Source organism: Motacilla alba, chromosome 2 (assembly GCF_015832195.1).
Source record: "Motacilla alba alba isolate MOTALB_02 chromosome 2, Motacilla_alba_V1.0_pri, whole genome shotgun sequence".
Classification (NCBI taxonomy): domain Eukaryota; kingdom Metazoa; phylum Chordata; class Aves; order Passeriformes; family Motacillidae; genus Motacilla; species Motacilla alba.
In genome coordinates, this window is record NC_052017.1 from 2,512,183 (window position 1) to 2,525,968 (window position 13,786).

At 50.3% G+C, this 13,786-nt stretch overlaps 1 pseudogene; it reads left to right on the forward strand.

Annotated features, from left to right (window-relative positions):
* Positions 1-5,707: 5,707 nt before the first annotated feature.
* LOC119697527 lies at positions 5,708-8,372 on the forward strand (annotated as a pseudogene).
* The last annotated feature ends 5,414 nt before the right edge of the window (positions 8,373-13,786 follow it).

Genomic DNA, 13,786 nt, shown 5'->3' on the forward strand with positions numbered 1-13,786 from the left:
GACCTGTGGGATCCCCCCCAACACCCTCCAAAGCAAAGCTCCATTATTTCCCCCCCCAGCCCCGCTTGGCTCCCCCCGGTGCTGAGCCAGGGGTGCACTCTATCCTCCCAACACCCCCAGCCTCAGCCGGGAGCTGGGTACCCCGAAACCCTCACTCTGGGCACTGAGGGGGCGAAGCTGGAGCAGCTCCAGGGTGTTTGTGGTGGCCCCCTGCAGAATCCCATGGTGCTGCCACGCCTCCAGCACCAGGACAGGCTCTGCCCCTCGACAGGAAAAGCCCCAGGAGGAGCTCCTTTGGTGGTGATGGTGAGGGGTTGTGTGCCTCAGTTTCCCCCTCCACAGCAGGATCCAGAGGGTGCTCCCAAGAACCAAAGGTGCCTTAAACACTCTCCCTGTGGAGGATCCCCATTTCCTCCAAACAGCAGGAGAACATCCCAAAATCCCATTTTTAAATACACCAACCTATTCCTCCACAACCCAAATCGAGGTTTTATACCCCCAAAAAGCCTTGGGGTCTTTTTATTGGGTTTGGGGAGGGAGTGAGAGGTTGTGTGCCTCAGTTTCCCCAACCAGAGTGGGATCCAGAGGATGCTCCCAAGAACCAAACCTCAAACCTGCCTTAAACACATCCAGGTAGGGGGTATCCCCATTTCCTCCAAACAGTGGGAGAACACCCCAAAAATCCCATTTTAAATAAATCGCTGTTCCTCCACAACACCTCAAACTGAGATTTTATGCCCCCCAAAAGCCTTGGGGTCTTTTTATTGAGTTTGGGGAGGGGGTGAGAGGTTTTGTGCCTCAGTTTCCCCTGCCACAGTAGGATGCAAAGGATGCCCCCAAGAACTAAACGTGCCTTAAACACAGCCAGGTAGGGGATCCTCATTTTTTCCAAACAGCAGGAGAACACCCCAAAAATCCCATGGGGCCATTTGGATGGTGACCACCTCCAAAACCCATTCCTGCCCCCAACCCTCCTGCAGCCACCACCCCAAACGGCACGTGGATCCACACCACCCTAAAACCAGAGCAGCACAGCAGCTCTGAAGGGCACTGGGGGCATCCCCAGAACCTTGGGGATTTTCATCCCACCTTCCCAGCTCCTCTGGCTCCCCCAGCCACTCCCAGCTGCAGACATCCATGTGGTAACGTCCTGCACTTGTTTAGACTCAGCCCTGGTTGCTGTGCTCAGTAACTTCTTCCAGATGTGAGCAGCTCTTTGCATAACATCCCCGTGGCCACGTCCTGCCTGCGCTGGGTTCGTTGCAGAGCTCTTGAGATTTTTATTTTTTTTTATTATTATTTTTTTAAAATGCTCTTTCTCGTTCTCAACCCTGCACTGCTCCACAGGAAAAAAATTCCTGGCCAGTGCCACCAGAACATCGTCCCTGTCAGAAAGGTTTTTGTGAGATGAGTGTTCGGCCTGTCTGACATCTCTCCTACCCTGGAAACTTTTCCAAAAAGCTACATAAGCTCCTGGAAATGCAGCCAGTGCTGGGGGTGAGGGTGAGATGAGGCTGGAGGTGGGAGACAGGGATTTAGGCTCTGCTCCAGGGCCCAAATCCCTGCAGCCTTTTCATGGATGTGGCACAGGGGACCAGGGAGCTCCAGAATTTGGAGTCCTCATAGCTCTGGAGTATGAAGGTCTGCAGGGGCGGTCAAACCCCTCTCTGAGGGGCTCTCCAAGAGGTCCTGGCTTTTTGGAAGAAGCTGAGCCCACCTCTCACAAGATCTGGTCTTTGCCAGGTGCAGTTTTTCCTTCTTGGTCAGGGAGAAGCTGTTCCTGCAGCAGCCACCAAAACAAGGGGAAAAACCTTGGAAGGGGCACAAGCAATGACACACTTGGGTGAAACCCTTTCTTTGAGCACAGTGACCACCACAATGCTCCTGAGGGACAAAACACAGGTTGTTTCTTGGCCACAGCCACCCAGGGGCTACGTGGGGTTTGCTGGAAGAGCCTCCTGAAGGTCCCTAAAAATCCCACCCCACCCAGTTTGGTGAGATCCCACCCAGCCTGGCTCGGGGGCTTTGTTGTGTTGGTTCACGGGGCGTGTGGGTGACTGGTCCCTCGTTGGAGCTTCTTCAGCTGCTGGGATTTCCAGCTGAGGGTAACTCCAAGCTCTTGGCGCCTTCACACAAAGTTCTGGAAGTTCTGGAGTCTTCCTGGGAGGCTGTGGGCTCGGGAATGGCTCTGGCATATCTTGCACGGCATCACTGACTGTGAAAAGGGGAGGTTAACAGGGTCCATAGAGGGATCTGAGGGTCCAGAGTTCAGCTCAGCTGCTGTTAGGGAACAGGTTCTCCAGGAAGGCAAAGTTCTGGAGAAACTGGCAACAAGGGGCACATGGAACAAGCCTGTTGACACAGAAGTGTTGGGTCTCCTCCCTGAGACTTTCCAGCCACAAAAGGGACATCTCCAGTAGCTTTACCTCTTCCTTTCTCTCCCCAGGCCATGAGATGGAAACTGCAAGGTCACAGAGCGTCTTAAATGAAAGATCAGCCACAATAACACAGAGGAAAATGTTTAGGGAAACCAGGAGGGGTTTCTATTCCCTTGGTTTAACTGACAGCTGGTATTTCCATTTGCATTTCCATGGTTTCAGACTTCCCCAAAGGAAGTGTCACCAAGGACAAGGGATGAGAAGAAAGCTGCGACCCTGTAAGAGCTCAGGGAGCTTTGGGTTTGTGAGGAACCATGGAAGAACCTGGAGGTGTTTGTGTAGATGGGGCACCTGGGGACAGAGTTTGGTGGTGGATGTGGCAGTGCTTGGCAGCTGATGGTCAGACTTGATGACCTTGAGGGTCTTTTCCAACCTAAACGATTCTATGAAGACCCAAGTGGACCTGGAATGATGGATTCCAAGGTGGAACCATGGCTCTGCCTGCCTGGGATTCCCTGCTTTTACAGCTGTGCTCTGCTGAGCATCTCCTCTAGGCTGGAATTCCCGTGGAGAGGTGCTCCAGGAGATAGTGAGAGGAGGTTTCCCTGGCGTCCTCCCTTCCTGGGCAGGTCAGGGCTTGGGCAGAGCAGGAGGGAAGAGCCCTGCAGATTCCCTCAGGACACAGGATGGAGGCTGGGGACGTGGTTAGGGACATATCCTGGGCTTGGCCAGTGCTTTTCACTCAGCAGCTGGTTTTCTGAGCAGGATCATGGAAAAGAAGGGATCAAATCAGGCCAAGGGAGGAAGAAAGAAAGAATAAAAAATAGGGGAAGCAAGAACATTCCTGGAGGCTCTCTGGCCTCTCTCCCTCCAACCTCCTGAGAGGAGCAGGAGGAGGAGAAAGACAAAACAAAAGGCACAAGAAAAGAAGGAGCCAAAATAGCACTAACACGAGGGTTGTGAGGTCCAAAGCAAGCAGTGCCCCTTCCCAAAAACCCGTCAGCTTTCGGAGGATCCGGGGGTCCCGCAGAAAACGCTGCCCTTTTATGGCCAGGCGAGGAGGGCCGAGCACAGGATCCTGCCCTACTAAGGGAAAACATCTCCTGCTCAGTGTTTGCAAGGAGAACACCCACAGTGAGTACAGACAAGCTCTCAAAGGACGACTGAAATACTGCTGCTCGTGTTGACCCCGATTCTTCTCTTCTTTTTTCCTTTTTTTTTTTTTTTTTGCTTTCTCTCTTGGAGTTCTCACTTCTGCCTCCAAACCAGGGGGGTGGGGGGCACAAAAAAAAAAATTAAAAAGAAAAGGGAAGAACTAGGCAGGGCTGGCTGGGTCCAGGTGAAACCTCCCCATGGTGGGGTGGAGAGCAGGTTCAGGAGGATTGGTAGGGAGGTGGGTGAAGCCCCCTGAGCTGTTCCCCTTCCAGCAGTGGCTGTGCTGGTGTTTATCCTGCTCTGGGCTGGTGTTTATCCTGCCCTGGGCCGTGGAAGGGCTGTGATCCAAGCAGGGAAGACGTCGTTACTCCACTCTCAAGCACCACGTCTGTGCCAAGCCCATCCATCCCCTGCTGCAAATCCCGGCCCTGGCTGACCCAGAATCTGCTGCCTGGGATGGAACCACCACCTCCCGAAGCTGCAAAAGCCACCCTATCTCATGGCAGGTGGTACTTTCACCAGGAATAACTTTTTGCCTCTGTTTGGCTGAGGCAGGGAGGGGAATCCACACAGCAAGTAAGACCCTGACTCATAGAAACCCCACCGAATTTGTATTTTTCTGTATTTTTCATGAACCCAAGAATTTATCCACCCATGGGTATCTTCTGGATCCGGCAGCAGCCAGGTTTTAATTCTCAGAGGAGCTCATATTGGATTCTAGGCCTTTTTTTCTACCAATTTTGTAATCACCAGGTTTAATTTTATGTTTGGTAACACCAATATTAGGAAGTTTTAATCTTTGAGTTAGCACACAGCGATGAGAAAATCCAAGAATTAATTAAAAAATGCTTGGAGGAGTGAATTGGGTTTGGTGGCCAGGTTTTAGTAGTGTGGGGCTACAGGGGTGGCTTCTGTGAGAAGCTGCTGGAAGTTTCCCCCATGTCCAGCAGAGCCAATTCCAGCCAGCTCCAGGACTGACCCAGCCTGGCCAAAGCTGAACCCATCAGAGATGGGGGCAGCACCTCTGGGGAAAACAGATTTAGGAAGTGGGAAAAAAAACCCTGCAGCTGCAGACAGAGAGAGTGAGGCCTCAGGTTTAGCTTTTCTATTTTTCAGGTTCTGTGCTGCTTTAGTGTGTGGGTCTGGGTTCACATCAGGGGATGCTGAGCTCTCTGCACAGAGCAGGGAGACAAAACAATTCCTGCTCCAGCTGGGCACCAAGGACAAATGATCCAAAGCTCAGCCCAGGAGCACAAACAGCGTGGGCTGAGGAGAGATAAACCATCAGGATGGGAGTGCCTGGGCTAAAGCTGGAATAGGACAATGAAGTGCAAGGTGCAAATGGAGCAGAACTGAGCCAAGGGAGAGACCCCGGGAGCGCTCGTGCATTTTGGGACCATTTTGAGTTGCGCTGCCCAATGTGGATTTATTGAGGCCTCCTAATAATGCTTTATTATTTAAAGAATACTGCTTTATTCTTTAGCTCTGTCCAGCCTCTGTTCTAGGTCAGCCTTCACAAGGCATCAAGAGGAGTGAGGATATGTGGGACGAACAGCCCTGCAGACCCCCAGGAGGAGGGGCAGGAGCTGCTGCAGGCGCTGGAGCTGCGATTTCCCTGAGATCCCATGGTGCAGCCCACGGAGAGCCCCTGCAGCCCATGGATCCACCTGCAGGACATGGAGGAGCCCATGCTGGAGCTGGGGGATGCTTAAAGCATCTTGTGACCCTGTGGAGAGCCCACGCTGGGGCAGGCTCCTGGCAGCAGCTGTGGATCTGCGGGGAGACGCGCCCACACTGAAGCAGGTTCCTGGCCCACGCTGGAGCTGCATCCACCACAGCCCAAACATCTGCCCAGCTGCTGGACTTCAAGAAGTACTTCCTGGCTGCCAGAACTGGAGCCAGGTGAGGCTGTGCTGTGTCTCTTCAGGCTGCCTGACTCAGCGTGGCTTCGGCGTCTGCGCATCCCCGGCTGTGTTGATGTTGGCAGACATCGACTCGTTAGCAGCGAGACTCATTAGAACTGGGGCCTTGGGGGATGTTTTCATGGAATTCCAGAATGGTTTGGGCTGGAAGGAACCTTGAAGATCATTCATTTCCAAACCCCTGCCATGGGCAAGGACACCTTCCAATATCCCAGGCTGCTCCAAGCCCTGTCCAGCCTGGCCTTGGACACTTCCAGGGATCCAGGGACAGGTGGGTCACCTCAAGGTGTTACAAGTGAGGAGATCAGGGAGCAGCTGCCATGACCCTGCTTTTGGAGCTGGCTCTGCTCATCCCTTTGGATCAGTTACAGCAGAGCATTGCCAGCTCTTCGTTTTGGGTGGAAAAGGGCTTATTTGAGAGTTATTTAAGAGCAGGTTTTACAACCAAGGTCTGTGCTCTGCATGCACCGAGCAAGCCGAGCCCAGCCAAGCCAAGCAGCCCAAGCCAAGTTGTCCTCACTGCTGTTGTGTTGGAGGAACAATCTCTATTAACAACTTGACTTGGCAGTCTCAACATTTCGGGGAAAGAAATATTTTTATTCTCCCACCAGGGCTTTCTCCAGCCATTATTGGCTACTGCTTTCCTGCACAAACAATTTAACCCCTGTGATGTTCAGGCTACCGGACAAAAGTAAATTTAGTAAAATTTAACCTTTTCCTGATAAAGCACATGGATTCTATGATGTAGGTGGGAAAACCACAGGATTTTCTTTCTTTCTTTCTTTCTTTTTTTTTTTAAACCCTTCACAATACAACTAAAGAAACTATGTTGCCGCATGACTGGAGGAAAGCTCCTTTTGTTGCTTGAAAACTGGTGAAAAACACAGAAAACAAGAGGTTTCAATGGTCATTTCTTGGGATGGAAATGAGCCCAGGGTGTGGTACAGCAGAGAATGAGTCCTGGGTTTTTCAACATCTTTGCCCACAACCTGCAGGAGCAAGAGCAGCCCCACAACTCCATTTCTGCAGGAGAGATCTTCTGAGGGCATCAAGCACCACGCTGAGGGCAAGAAACTCCAAAAGGCTCTTAAAAAATGGAAAAAGCTGGGAAGAAATTTCAAATAAGCTTTGATGTAGGAATAAAGCATCTGGAGAAAAAAAAAAGATGTGAAGAACTCTCATGCTATGCCAAGGCTGGGACTGGCACCACGAGCTGAGATCTTGGACTGCCCCCAGAAATCACTGGCTCAGCGCGTGGCCAAGGAGTGTTCAAGGTGGCAGCTAAAAAGAGACAAGAAATTGTTATTTCTCAACCTCCCCTGCACACATCCAATGCTCAGGACATCACTTTGCTGCTGCAGGAAACCCTGATGTCTTCTCCTTTCCATAACTCTGCAGCCCTGATCTCCAAGGGCAGTGCGGTGGTGTTGGAGGAAAAGAAAGAACAATTAAATGACCACTGGGATGGGGCAGCTGCTTTACAAGGTGAGATGGCAGCTCAGGACTGTTCAGCCTGGAGAAGGGAAGGCTCCTGAGAGCTTATGAACCAGGGGCAGCAAATCCTGAAGGTGATGAGGTCAGTGAATGTGAGATTATTATCAAATTATAGAGATCATAGAGGCCTATGGTTTGGGTTGGAGGAGACCTTAAAATGTTACCAAAGAGGAGGAAAATTTCCCAAGTGTTCTGTCCCATGGAGAACCCAAATTCTTCGAGGAGAATTCTTTGAGGAGGGGACATTGGTGTGGCGCAAGCTGTGGTGGTATCCACGCTGGCCAGCGGTGGTGAAAGCAGTGAAGAGGAGGAACACCGGAGGGCCTGTGTGCTCTTCAGAAATGGCACCACTAATGAGAGCTAAAAAGGTTTCTCCATGTCTCTGAAGAGCCTGAAGCACTTTGACTGTGAGGAGAAACAGGAGCTCATGGAAGAAGCCAAGAAATATTCCAGGGAAATTGAGTGGTGCCTCCAGCTGATCCTGGACTGTTGGATCCGAGTGGGCTGTCATTTTTCACTGGGTCCTTCCTGAAGTATTTTGCTGCTGATATCAGCTACCCAGTGAGGAAAGAGGGATACCAGAGTGTGGTGCACATGGCATTTCCAAACACAGGCGAGGAAGGGGCTGGATAGTCTTCCTCAGACACCTCCCCCCAGAAAACCCCGAGGAAGCTCCTCCCTGAGAGGACCAGAGCTGACAGGGACACGGAAAACAAGAAGCTGGTGGAGTTCATGGTGAAGACCAAAGGGGCTGAAGAGCATCTCCTGGGGATCTTGAAAAGTGGGGAAAAAAACCCGCTGGCTGAAGAAATTCCTGAATTCCAGCTGGTACATAACCTGTGTGGAGACTTATTGGAGGATGAGGAGCAGCTGGACCTGGTGGTTGGGTACCTAAAGGAGGTGTACAGGGAGATGGACACCAGGAACCGGCACCAGATCCTGGGGGACGGCATCAGATTCATCTCAGATGTGCTTTTACCTGAGGCCATCATCTGTGCCGTTGCTGCCGTGGATGGCATCGATTATGGGAAGGCAGAAGTACATTGAAGGACCACCTGTGAGCGAAAGACAGACGGAGTTCTTCGATGAACAAGTCCTGGGAAGCAAAAAGCTGAGGACAGAAGCGGAGTGTGGGTCACAGTCTGTGGCCACTGGGTGGAGGCTCACCGGCCAGCAACACCCTGAGTGGCTGTTGTGATGCACTATATAGGTATTTAGATGTTCTGCACTGGGTGTTATGTTACATGAACTATTCCCCTTGTATCCCTCGGATAGGGTGGTCTGTCCCTTGTAGCCCCTCCCTTTGTCCCTCCTCACCGGTGTCCCATTGGCTGCGGCCTTCTGCCCCTGCCTCCCATTCCGCGGGTATAAATGTCCCTTGGAATTGGAATTCGGTCTCTTTTTTTTCACCTGGATGGTCTACGCAGCAGATGTCCCTTTCCAGCTAATAAAACAGGACATCAGAACCACGTGGAGAAACAGCGCTTCTCGTCCTTTACTTCGTCCATGTAGGATCCGTGCGGGCTTAAATCCCAAACTAGCCGGGGGGATTTACAGCCCGAAACCCACGGACTCCTTCAAGTGGCCAGAGGGCACACACGAGGACGGCCGCCCCCCGATCTCTGCCAAGACCTTTTAGGGTGGCGGTGATTGCTGTGGTGTGGGTGACACAGCAGGGGCTCAACACGAGGAACCCAGAGGGAAGGAAGCAGGGAAAGGCCGCTTGCCTGAGCCGCCAAGGAAAGTTTATTTCCCGAAGGGGGTCAGGAGCAAATGACAAAGAAAAGGAGTTGGGCTAGCATTTTTAAAGAGGGGAGGGTACAAGGGGGGGATACAACTCATAGCCAATGAGGGGATCTTAGGGGAGGGTTACAGCAATTAATTTAACCAACAGGGAGTACTCAGGGGAGGGAGGAAGCCTGATAAACCAATAAATCATCGAAGCAGGGCTAACTGACAGGGAACATTCTGGAACACAAGGGGAGCAGCAACAGTGACTGACAGGAGTCAGGGGTAGGGTGACCAGGATTGACAGGGACATGCAAGGGAATGAGGGGAGGAACAGGGAGACTGACGCAGCGATGGGCAGACAAGTGGCGGGAAAACTTAGTGGTAAAGAACTTAGGACTGAACATTTGAGGGAACAGAGAGGGGTACACAGGAGAACCCATTGTAACTAACATAAAAGGTCTAACTTTTATGTTAAAACAACAGTAAAACACCAAACCACCACACGGGAGCCGGCTGCGGCTGCTCTGGGCCCAGGTGCAAATAACCAGTGGTGATTTGTATAAAACGTGGCATTCTTTGTAAAGTCTGTGTGTATATTCCCAGCCCCGGCTGGCTCTCAGCCCTTGCTGCTTCCCACGGCCTCGCCGTGTTTAGGATCCTCATCCATCAGTGCCCTCCCGGGGGGCTGCCAGAGACCCCCAGGGCTGTGCAGAGCTTCTGCTGCCCCACCGACTTCCATGTGGGTTCTTTTAGCCAAACACCCGACTTGGGAAGGGATCTTGTCCTGCTTTGTGGCCAGTGGTGCCTGGTGGCCTCCTTGCTGCTGATAAAACCAGGGGGTTCCTGGCAGGGAAGGCTCCTGGGGGTTCGCCCTTCCTGCCTCATGGATCTCCAAGGGTGGGACATCAGGTTGGTGCCCAGAGATGCCACCTGGATCACAAAGATTTGGGTTCTTGTTTTGTTATGACAAGTAAAATTCCATGGAGAAGGAATCCAGGTTTGCTTAAACACAAACATTCCCTTTTACTCTAACTGAACCAGTGGAATGCTGGTTTATTGCCTCTTCTGAGGCCGTCAATTTTGGGAGGCTTTTAATTGTCTTTTTCTCATCTAAACTCCCAATTTAATCCTGCCCAGCTCCCTGCTCACCTTTGTTGGAGCTGTGGCACATGGAAGCAGCATCACCAAGAACTAATTAATGATGAATAATGATAAATGACAAATAAAACCCCCTGATTAGGGTTTCTCTGTGATAATGAAATGTGATCTCCTTGCTTGTCTGGTAAAATCCAAGGTAAAGAAGCCAAAAGGGCCTTTGCATCATATCCACAGATGGTTAATTCAGCTGCATGGTGAGATGGTCAGGCTCACACACATTCAGGGTCCAGCTGTTTTTGTCTCCAGGGGCCTGGGGGCTGACCCTGGTCTCGAGGCAGTACAAAGATAAGAGTCAATCAGGGAAATGGGAGGGAGTGGCTCAGGAACATAGGAACAGACATAGGAGCCAATGGGGTGTAACTTAAAGGATGCCCCCCAGGGCCTCCACATTAAAGCTCATCCCCTGCCTGGACACCTCCCACTAGACCAGGATGCTCCAAACCTGGTCCTAAGAGTGTTACCTCCTTTTGCTTCTGGAAAAGACCAATAGTTTTGATAAACTCACACAAAAATGGGGCAGTCATGGGAGCAGACTCTCCCCAACACAGCGAGATGCACTTGGATCGCTGCTCAGCACCTGCAGGCTTCACCAATAAATAAACAAGAAACTTAAATCAGCAATAAACGTCATCCCTCATCCAACACGCAGTGCAAAGGTGGATGAAATAGCTCCTGTGTGCACAGTTAAGGGTGGAATTCCTGTGACAGCTCTGAAGGGCGTTGGTGTCACCCCTGGGTTTGCCAGGTGTGGATCTGCAGGGTCTGCCCAGCACGGGGCTGGCAGCTCAAAGGCAGCTTTGCATATCAAAGGAGAATGCAGTAAGGAGCAGCTTTTCATTAGTCAGGAAGTCATAAATTGATACCTTGATTGAAATAATTATCAAGAATTACAGGAAATACCCAGAGATGCATTTATATTCAAGAGAGTCTCCAGGGAGTTGGGGAAACTTTGCCCCAGATAGGAGTCTCTGTTCAGGGATGCAGCACTGCAAAATGGAGCCCCACCTTTCAAACCCCCCATTATCAGTCCTGCCTTTTACCTGTTTTCTTAGAACAGATTCTTACTTTTTCTTTTTTGACAATCCTGATTTTTAAGGCTGCTGTGGAAGTGCTGGACTTGCAAAGCAGATACATAGGAGCTGCAATAATTTCACAGCCCCTTTGTGACCAGTCTTACACCCCCTTCTCTCCCCTCTGGCTTCTGGGTCCCTGGAATCCACAGGATCCATCAAAACAGGAGTATACACAGAAGCTGTGGCTGCTCCTGGATCCCTGGCAGTGTCCAAGACCAGGCTGGAGCACCCTGGGATAGTGGGAGGTGGGATGGGATGATCTTTAATGTTCCTTCCAACCCAAACCATTCTGGGATTCTGTGAAATCGGTAATGTAATGTGAAAAACAAGAAACCATCTTACTCTGCAAATATTCATAGAAAGGAAATATCCAGTGAGTTTCCCTCCCCTGCCTAAGCCATGTTATATAACGCCCCCCCCCCCAAAAAAAAAACCCAAAAAACCAAAACCAACCAACCAAAACACACCAAAAAACCCAAACCCCAAAAAACCCAACCCCGCCCCCAAAAAACCAGAAAAGCAAACAAACAAACAAAAAAACACACACAAAACACCCCCCCCAAAAAAAACCAACCAAAAAAAAGAGAAAAAAACAAAAGAAGAAAAATTCCAGGATGAAGATCCCACAGAAATAGTTTGTTTTATATGAGTGCCAAAAATCCCCATTAACTGCTGGTGTTTGTGCTGAAATATTCAGCAGAGAAGGTTCCCTGCCCATGGCAGGTGGGTAGGAGTAGATGAGCTTTTAGGGTTCTTTAAAACACAAGGTTTTCCTTTTCCTTCTATGATCCTAAGGACACAGGGGTGATGCCAAGGCCTCGAAGAGCTGTCTCAGGGTAAAAAGCTCAGCTTTTCAAGGCTAAATTTACAGTGGGGTTTAAAACACCAAGGCTCCAAGGGTGGGTATGGAAAACAAACCACGGGCACCTTCAGCCACGGTCGTGTAAGACCCAAATCCAGGAGCTGAAGTTCAAATTGAACTTAAGACAGCAGCCAGCCCCTGCTCACACCCCTGCAGCTCCAGCACAGCTGGAAGAGGGAAGATGGCAGGGACAGATGACACGGAGCTGGAGGAAAGCAGTGCTGGAAGGAGGGAACATTGCTCACAGCAGTTATTTATGATCCGCCAGGAAAGCGAGGAGATACACAGCCTGGGACTCCCTGGGGATCTGTCCCAGGCCTGGTACTGCTCAAAATATTTTTTTAATAATTACTTGCATGAATAGAAAATTTGCTTCTTCCAGCTGCAAATGATAGCGAGCCGGGAGGGACTGGGAGCGCTTCGGAGGATGGGCTGGGACTTCAAAACAAGCTTGACGCAGCGGAGAATCAGCCTGGAGAAAAAAAATAGCCTGCAATTTAGGAGAAACAAAAGGAAAATGCTGCTTGTATAAGAGGAGCTGGGCTGCTGGGGAGGGAATGGGGGAGCAGGGATGTGGCAGAGACGTCACATTCCTGCCTGGGATGGGCAGCCCTCCTTGTTCTGAGGGACAAGCAGCAAGGCACAGGCAGGTGAATGTTGCCTGCAGGACATGTGGAGAGCTGATTCAGATCCCTGTGGATCCCTGGAGCCTCACCAGGAGTGCGTTGTCTGCATAGATATGGGGATTTGGGGAGGCAGTGGAGACCAGGGGGTTGATCAATCACAGAAGCTGGAAAAAGAAATCCAGACAAACCCATCCAAACTCCAAAAACCCCTCAAGCTCCTCCCCAAAATAATCAAAGGACTTGGAGTTATTATTGCAGAGAAGAGCAGGTTTGGGCAAGAGCTACACCTTGCTACCTTAGAGCTTTTACAAATATTTAGGGCAGTCTGTTCTCCTCTATTTAAATATTTACAGGGGCCTGGAGCGACAGGACAAGGGGGAATGGATTCCCACTGCCAGAGGGCAGGGTTAGATGGGATTTTGGGAAGGAATTCTTCCATGTGAGGGTGCTGAGGGGTTGGAATAGAATTCCCAGAGATGCTGTGGCTGCCCCTGGATCTCTGGAAGTGCCCAAGGCAAGGTTGGATGGGACTTGGAGCACCCTGGGATAGTGGAAGGTGTCCCTGCACATAGCAGGGGTGGCACTGGATGAACTTTAAGGTCTCTTCCAACCCAAACATTTTTGAAATTCTCTGATTTTCTTAGAAGGAAATGGGTTGTTCTCTTCCTCTCTGTGACCAGCAGTGATGGGTTTATGCAACAGAAAAGGAGCTTTAATTTAGACAACAACAACAACAAAGTTGGGGGTTTTGTCTTGTTTTGTTTTTTAGATTTCTTTTTTAATAGAGTGCGTCGTTCAGGCAATTTTGGTTTTGGCAGTCCAACTGCTCAATATCAGCCCTGAAAATTTTTTTGTAGATTGGTTGGATAAGAACTGCTGTGATTTATACAGCTGGAGTTGATCCTGACTCTGCAAAGGAGGAAACTGTGCAGAGCTGAAAAGGCCCCTTTTTGCCATGTTCTCTGGCACAAACTCCTTGTGAAAGGTGTCAGTTCAGAGCTATTCATGGAAATGAAAGATGAGCATGGAATCTATGCAGCTTCCTGCAGAAAGCCAGCAGGAAATCCATGGCTGAAGCTGGATTTCTCCATCAATATGTGGGTTTTGTTACATAGAGCAATTTTGATAAAACAGATTTTTTTTTTTTTTGCTTTGTTTTCCCTCCTGATTTAATAGAAGAGAGGTGCATTGCTACATTCCTGAAATCAAAAATCACACCAGAGACACAACCTGGGTTTGAGATGGTGCGAGCTCACGTTCCCAGATTCTGTACTGCTGACCAAATTTTCCTCAGACAGCTCTCACTTCTGTAATAACCAACCCTGCCAAGCCCAGAAGGGAGTCACATCTTCACAGCAACCTGTGAGCTCTGAGGAGCAGAGAATTG